General features: G+C 40.1%; 1 protein-coding gene across 2 annotated transcripts in view; it reads right to left on the bottom strand.

Annotated features, from left to right (window-relative positions):
• The window catches only part of SMIM14 (small integral membrane protein 14), a 73,352-nt gene extending 66,842 nt beyond the window's left edge, over positions 1–6,510 (bottom strand). The window contains exon 1 of one of the 2 annotated variants that reach the window (XM_011949089.1): positions 6,370–6,510. The gene's annotated coding sequence lies outside the window, so the exon portion shown is untranslated. The remainder of the gene's footprint in view (positions 1–6,369) is intronic. The other variant, XM_011949091.1, reaches the window with a different exon arrangement.
• Between the last annotated feature and the right edge of the window lie 940 nt (positions 6,511–7,450).

Below are 7,450 nucleotides of genomic sequence, written 5' to 3'. Positions count from 1 at the left end.
CCCGGGAGGCGGAGCTTGCAGTGAGCTGAGATCCGGCCACTACACTCCAGCCTGGCGACAGAGCGAGACTCCGTCTCAAAATAAATAAATAAATAAATAAATAAAAGTGCTTGTGAGCTGCTATGTACTATAGGAATGTAATGAAAATGATACTTTATTATTACTGTTTCTACAACAATCCACTTTTATGTGGGAAGTGGTGAGTCCTGATGACCCTGTATTAAATTTTTAAGGCCAAATGTCTTCCTTGTCCTGGCAGGAATACACAAGTTTGTAAAAAACAGTGTGCAAACACACACACACATACACAATTACAACCAGCAAATCAGTTTATAGAATTGTCTGAACAAATTCCCCTCAAAATATATTTATTTATATTTATATATCAAAATTGAAATCACAAATAAATGGGGAAGGGATTCCAATTTCAATAAATTCAGTGCTAGGAAAACCTACAGTGTTATAGCTCTTTCAGAATTTGTCTAGCAGGCTTTCCAGTTTTTGCTGGAAAGCTCCCCAGAAAAAATTCCAAAAAGAAAAAGAAAACCTACTAGCAGTTAAGGAAGAAAAAAAAATCAGCAATTCTACCAGATAAGTAAGGTTAACATTTATTTGATATTCAGGGAAGGACTTCCTACAGATACATACAAACTTTGCATCCATTAAAGTACAGAGAAAACGCAAAAAAGATAAATACAATGAAAATATCAAATTTAGGACACAAGACTGTGCATTTTTAAAAAATCCCAAGTAAAATTTAAAAAGCAACAGAATTAGGCGAAAAAAATGCCAAACATTCCACTAATATAGCTGGCAAAGACATTTTAAAAATAAAGAGCAAATGCAAACCAATTCTTTAGTAAGATGGAGCCATTTATACACTGCATTGGAAATTACAAACTATGATAACTTTTCTGGCAATACAAATCCAGATGTTAAAAAACATGCATGCCCTCTGAGTAAGTCCAGTTCTAAGCCTATCAAGGAAGATAATCTGAAATACAAAGATTTATATACAAAGACGGTTATCATGCCTTTAAAGTAGTGAAAAATAGGGATAATCTAAATATCCAGCTAAAAAGAAATATTTAAATTGTGATACACACTGTAAAGAATTATACAGCCAAATGTTTCTTTTTTTTTTTTTTTTTTTTTGAGAAAGGCTCTTGCTCTGTCACACAGGCTGCATGCAGTAGAGCAATCATGGCTCACTCCATCCTTGACCTCTCAGGTTCAAGTGATCTGATCCCAAGTGGCTGGGACTATCGGGGCACATGTTATCATGCTTGGCTTTTTTTTTTTTTTTAAGTAGAGACGGGGTCTCATTATGTTTCTCAGGCTAGTCTTGAACTCCCAGGCTCAAGCGATCTTCCTGCCTCAGCCTCCCAAAATGCTGGGATTACAGGAATGAGCCACCACACTCAGCCTCATTTTCTTTCTTGATAATATAAAGGAATGATCACAACATAATGTTAAAAGTATATTAAAAAGGGCATTAAAAAAAAACATAGCAAATGCATGTTTTAATTTATTTTTATTAATTTATGTTTTGAGATAGAGTCTCCCTTTTTTGCCCAGGCTTGAGTGCAGTGGCACATCTCGGCTCACCGCAACCTCCACCTCCTGGGTTCAAGTGATTCTCCTGCGTCAGTCTCTCGAGTAGCTAGGATTACAGGTGTGTGCCACCACACCCAGCTAATTTTTTTTATTTTTAGTAGAGACAGGGTTTCACCATTTTGGCCAGGCTGGTCTTGAACTCCTGACCTCAAGTGATCCGCCCGCCCCGGCCTCCCAAAGTGCTGGGATTACAGGCATGAGTCATCGCTCCTGGCCTGCAAATGCACATGTTTTTAAAGGCACAGGAAGAAAACATAAAACTTTAACATCTGTTACCTCTGGGTGGCAGGATTTTACTTTTCACTTTGTACAATTTTCAAATATCATATAATGGTTACATATTAACTTTTATAATCAGGAAAAAAAAATTTTGGATGCAGCACCTAAATCCAGGGAATGTCACTCAGTTTCCTCAGCAAATAAATGGCAAAAAATAAATCAATCTTTTTTTTTTTTTTGAGACGGAGTCTCGCTCTGTCGCCCAGGCTGGAGTGCAGTGGCCGGATCTCAGCTCACTGCAAACTCCGCCTCCCAGGTTTACGCCATTCTCCTGCCTCAGCCTCCCAAGTAGCTGGGACTACAGGTGCCCGCCACCACGCCCAGCTAGTTTTTTGTATTTTTTTAGTAGAGACAGGGTTTCACTGTGTTAGCCAGGATGGTCTTGATCTCCTGACCTCGTGATCCGCCCGTCTCAGCCTCCCAAAGTGCTGGGATTACAGGCTTGAGCCACTGTGCCTGGCCTAAATAAATAAATCTTAAGAGATGGCAGGGGAATGGTTACAGATTAAAACAAAATTAAGAGATACCAATCCTGATTCAAACCAACCTAGTAAAAGGACATTTATGAACTATCAGGAACTTTGAACACTGTTGAAATGACATTGTTACATAAGTACAATGTCAATGATCACATCCAAAAAGAGTCCTTATCTCTTAGGGATCTCACTAAGTATTTTCAGTTAAAGTGATACAATATCTGGGGTCTAGTTTAAAATAAACCTGCCAAGCGGGGAGAGGTATGGATGAAACAAAACCACCATGAGATTAACTGTTGAAGGCAAGTGATGGGTCCACAGAGATTCATTATACCATTCTACCTTTTTGTGCTAAAAATTTCAAATTATTAATACATAAAAGTTTTTTTAAAGACACATTTTTATAGAAAAACAATTATCTCCTCCTCTTCTCCCCCACTCCATGCAAGCAGAGCTCTTCCTGAGAAGGCGGAGACAACACTGGCTAATTCAAGGCCAGAATATAAAAACTCTCTTTATTGTGATTTTAAAGAACGTGATTTATGATAAAGTTACTTTTCACATAGCCAGCCAAATCTTCACAGTGATGAAGAACAATATCACAAGTCTTTCCATGTTAAAAATAGGCCGGGTACAGTGGCTCACACCTGTAATCCCAGCACTTTGGGAGGCTAAGAAGGGCGGATTACCTGAGGCCAAGAGTTCAAGACCAGCCTGGCGAACATGGTGAAACTCCATCTCTACTAAAAATACAAAAAAAAATTAGCTGGGCATGGTGGCGCACGCCTGCAGTCTCTGCTACTTGGGAGGCTGAGGCAGGAGAATCACTTGAACCCAGGAGGCAGAGGTTGCAATGAACACAGATTACGCCACTGTACTCCAGTCTGGGTGACAGAGCAAGACTCCATCTGAAAAAATGAAAAAATAAAAATAAAAACCCTCAGCAAGAAGAAAATGTAATAAATGCAATGCAATCTGATGTGCTAAAAGAGAAAAAAAAAAAAAGAAGAAACTGTATAGTAACAATTTAGAAGGTATGCAATTATTCATAACCATTGCCTGCTCAGTAAAAAAGAAAAAAAAGGTTTAAAAAAATAGAATGTATGCAATTAGTTTTTATGTAACAGAAAACAGAGATACTGGTCAATGAAATGGGAGGCCAGAGGAAGCATTCTATGCATTTTTATCTTAAAAAGCATCAATAAGTAGTTGGGATGACTTTTATCAGATTACTCAAAGTCTCAGTATAATGAGGTGTTCAAACATACACAATACTTTTTACAAAATATTCAAAGCTGATTATTCTTTTAACACAAATGGCTCTCAAATATTGCCGCACCTAGTTTATGTTCTAATGTAGCTTTACTACTTTTACATCTTAACAAGAGCCCTTCTGATAAAAATCAAAGCAGGAAAATTTTCTGTTTTTAAAATGAGGAACATAGCCCCAGCTAAGGTAGTAATTTCACCAAGATCACACATCCAGTATATGACAGACCTTATACAGGAAGTCACACTGTAAATTCCTGACCAGGACTCATTCACCATCTGCCAGATATGACCAATCATGCTAGTTATGTTTGTTTCACCCTTACAAAGACAACTTTAGGGCAGTACAGAAATTAGATAACTACCAATTAACTTCATATTAGTTTGTCCAGGCGCAGTGGCTCATGCCTGTCATTCCAGCACTTTGGGAGGCCAAGGGAGGCGGATCACCTGAAGTAAGGAGTTCAAGACAAGTCTGGCCAATACGGTGAAATCCCGTCTCTACTAAAAACACAAACATTAGCTGGGCATGGTGGCGCGTCCCTGTGATCCCAGCTATTCGGGAGGCTGAAGTAGAAGAATCACTTGAACCCAGGAGGCGGAGGTTGTAGTGAGCTGAGATCACACCATTGCGATTGTACTCCAGCCTGGGCAACAGAGCAAGACTCCATCTCAAAAAAAAAAAAAAAAACTTCCTATTAGTTCTTAGCAACAAAATACTTTTCTCTTAAACTACATTTGCATCTCTGATGGCAAGTAGGCAAGAAAAGGATGAGGACTTGGCTGGGCATGGTGGCTCACGCCTATAATCCTAGCACTTTGGAAGGCCGAGGCGGGCAAAAAAAAGACTGGTATAGTGGCGTGTGCCTGTAATCCCAGCTACTCGGGAGGCTGAGACAGGAGAATTGCTTGAACCTGAGAGGCGGAGGTTGCAGTGAGCTGAGATCACGCCATTGCACTCCAGCCTGGGCAACAGGGCGAGACTCTGTCTCAAAAAAAAAAGGATGCAGACTCAAGTTCAAATTGTTCAATTACTGTTTGCTAAAAATTATTCTAAAGCTATACTTGGGAGAAGTTAAAGACATACAAAATTTAAATGATGAAATAAACCCCATTATATGCCCTTAATATCACAATTCTCTGTGATCAAAACTCACTCAGGATTAAAATTCCCTGAAACTCATCATTACAAATTTTTATTTTTCTTTTTTGAGATGGAGTCTTGCTCTGTTGCCCAGGCTGGAGTGCAGTGGCACAATCTCGACTCACTGCAATGTCTACTTCCTGGGTTTGAGTGATTCTCTGCCTCAGTCTCTCAAGTAGTTGGCATTACAGGTGCGTGCAACCACACCCGCCTAATTTTTGTATTTTTAGTAGAGACAGAGTTTCACCATGTTGGCCAGGCTGGTCTCAAACTCCTGACCTCAGGTGATCAGCCTCCCAAAGTGCTGGGATGGAAGGCATGAGCCACTGCACCCAGCCCATCCCTGAAATTCTTATAAAATATTTTTACAAGAAAGCAAAAGCTTAAAGACACCCTTTTCAGAAGGCATACTATTCAAAAGAAAGAAACTAGAGCAGGCGAGAAGGGACAACAGAAGTTTATTTTCCACAGAGTACAACAGGAATATATAGAATAAACTAGGTCAGCATGGCCAGAGGCCTGTGCAAGATATCACTGTATAGATCAGGTATAGATTAGTACAGGGGTCCCCAATCCCCAGGCCATGGACTGGTACTTGTCTGTGGCCTGTTAGGAACCTGGCAGCACAGCAGAAGGAGGTGAGGTGCGGGCCAGTGAGCATTACCACCTGAGCTCTGCCTCCTATCAGATCAGCGGTGGCGTTAGATTTTCACTGGAGCGACTGCATGCGAAGGATCTAGGCTGCACACTCCTTATGAGAATCTAATGTCTGATGATCTGAGATAGAACAGATTCATCCCAAAACCATTCTCCCCCCTCTCCCCACCCCCGCCCTGGCCCACTGTCTGTGAAAAAACTGTCTTCTATGAAAATGGTCCCTGGTGCAAAACAGGTTGGGGACCACTGGATTACAGTATACTAAGTCTTCACTTATTTATATTCAACAAATCACAACTTCAAAAGTGGCACTATGACAACTTTGGAGATACAGCAGTTCTCACCCACTCAATTAAAGAGGAAAGAACTGAGGCTCTGAAAGCTTCAGTAATTTGCCCAAAGTCACACAGTACAGGAGGTGGGATTCAAACGCTCTGTCTTCTCTCACTTCTCCTTTCTTGAGAAGGATGTATCTAACAAGTTCTCAGGGGACTAAGTAAGCAGCAAGAGAGTTCAGAGGAGGATACAGAAGAAACAAAGGTAGATTTTACCATCAAGAGCTTGCAATCAAGTTAACTGTTAATTTAAATAATAATTGCCTACCAATATATAATTAACAACTAAATAAAAGTTACAAATTACCTTTGTGATCACTACTCCAGAGAATGCTCAAAACTCAAGAAAAGGAGAACACTCTTTCCCTTAACCCTCTATTCCATCGCTACTATGCTTAACTCTTCAAGGTCAGAGAGACTTTCCTCATCTCCCTAATGTTTCCATTTCTCCGCAACACATGATTCTGTTAAAGATTCACCCTCCAGGGTGCCACCATTTTTCTAGAAATTCTCATTAAATGTGACCCTATTTCCTCAGGTGCCTTAGTCTATTGGGCTGCTTAAACAAAATAACACAGACTGGGTAGGTTACAAACAACAGAAATTCACTTCTCACGGTTCTAGAGGCTAAGAAGTCCAAGATCAAGGCACTGGCAGATTCAGAGTCTGCTGAGGACTCACTCTCTGGTTGGTAGATGGCGCTTTCTCACTGTGTCTTACTATGGTGGAAGAGGGCAAGCAGCTCTCTGAGCCCTCTTTTATAAGGGCACTACTCCTCATCATGAGGGCTCCACCCTCATGACTTAATCACTACCCAAAGGCCCACCTCCTCCTAATGCTATCACATTGGGGGTTAGGATTTCAAATATGGATTGTGGGGAACACAAGCATTCAGACCAAAGGACTGTCTTAAACATTACCTTCTCTTTCCTTGGTGACCCTTTTTTCTTTACCTATATCTGACTCCTATTCTAGAATCACTTTAGACTACATTTGCCAAAACATCATGGGATAGCAGAAAGAACATCCTTAGACAAAAAACTTAAGGCAGTACTGAGAAATATTAATAGATAAACCACTTAGCCTCGTTGTGACTTCAGTTTATCCATAAAACAGGAGTGATAATTGAAACCATTCATTTTAAACAGTTGTGCAAAGATCAAGTAAGAATTTGTAACAGTACTTAATAAACTGAAAAAGTTTTAAAACTTGGGGTCAGTTGAAGACCAAAGTATCTTTAACCCTTAGCCAAAGTTCTCTGTATAGTGCTCTGGAGTGTGTGTGTTTCGCTGGGGCCAAAGCTATCACTCATCTGCATAAAAGGGAAAGAGAAGAAAGAAGTCTTCTGTTCTTAATCTTGGTCTCTCACCTACTAATTTCCTATCCTTTCCTGGCTGCAGCTTACTCTTATACAATCCTAAGAATTCTCTCTGCCTGGTCAGGGTCTAGGGGTAAAACTGATCATAAATAGTCAAACAAAGGAAAGCTTTTCAATTAAATCATCTTTGTTTGTATTCAATATTATAACCATAAGTTTCATAATTTGAAAACGTTTTCTAAAATTTCCACCCAAGAGGGCACATGTCATCAGGACCTCCTGTGTCACGGAGAGAAAATTTTTAAATCCTAAAAACAAAGCCAGGCATGGGGGCTCATGCCTGTAATCCCAGCAG

This window comes from Colobus angolensis, unplaced genomic scaffold, assembly GCF_000951035.1.
Source record: "Colobus angolensis palliatus isolate OR3802 unplaced genomic scaffold, Cang.pa_1.0 Scaffold29, whole genome shotgun sequence".
Taxonomy (NCBI): domain Eukaryota; kingdom Metazoa; phylum Chordata; class Mammalia; order Primates; family Cercopithecidae; genus Colobus; species Colobus angolensis.
Note: the sequence above shows the minus strand (reverse complement) of the source record. Positions and strands in the feature narration are given on the sequence as shown.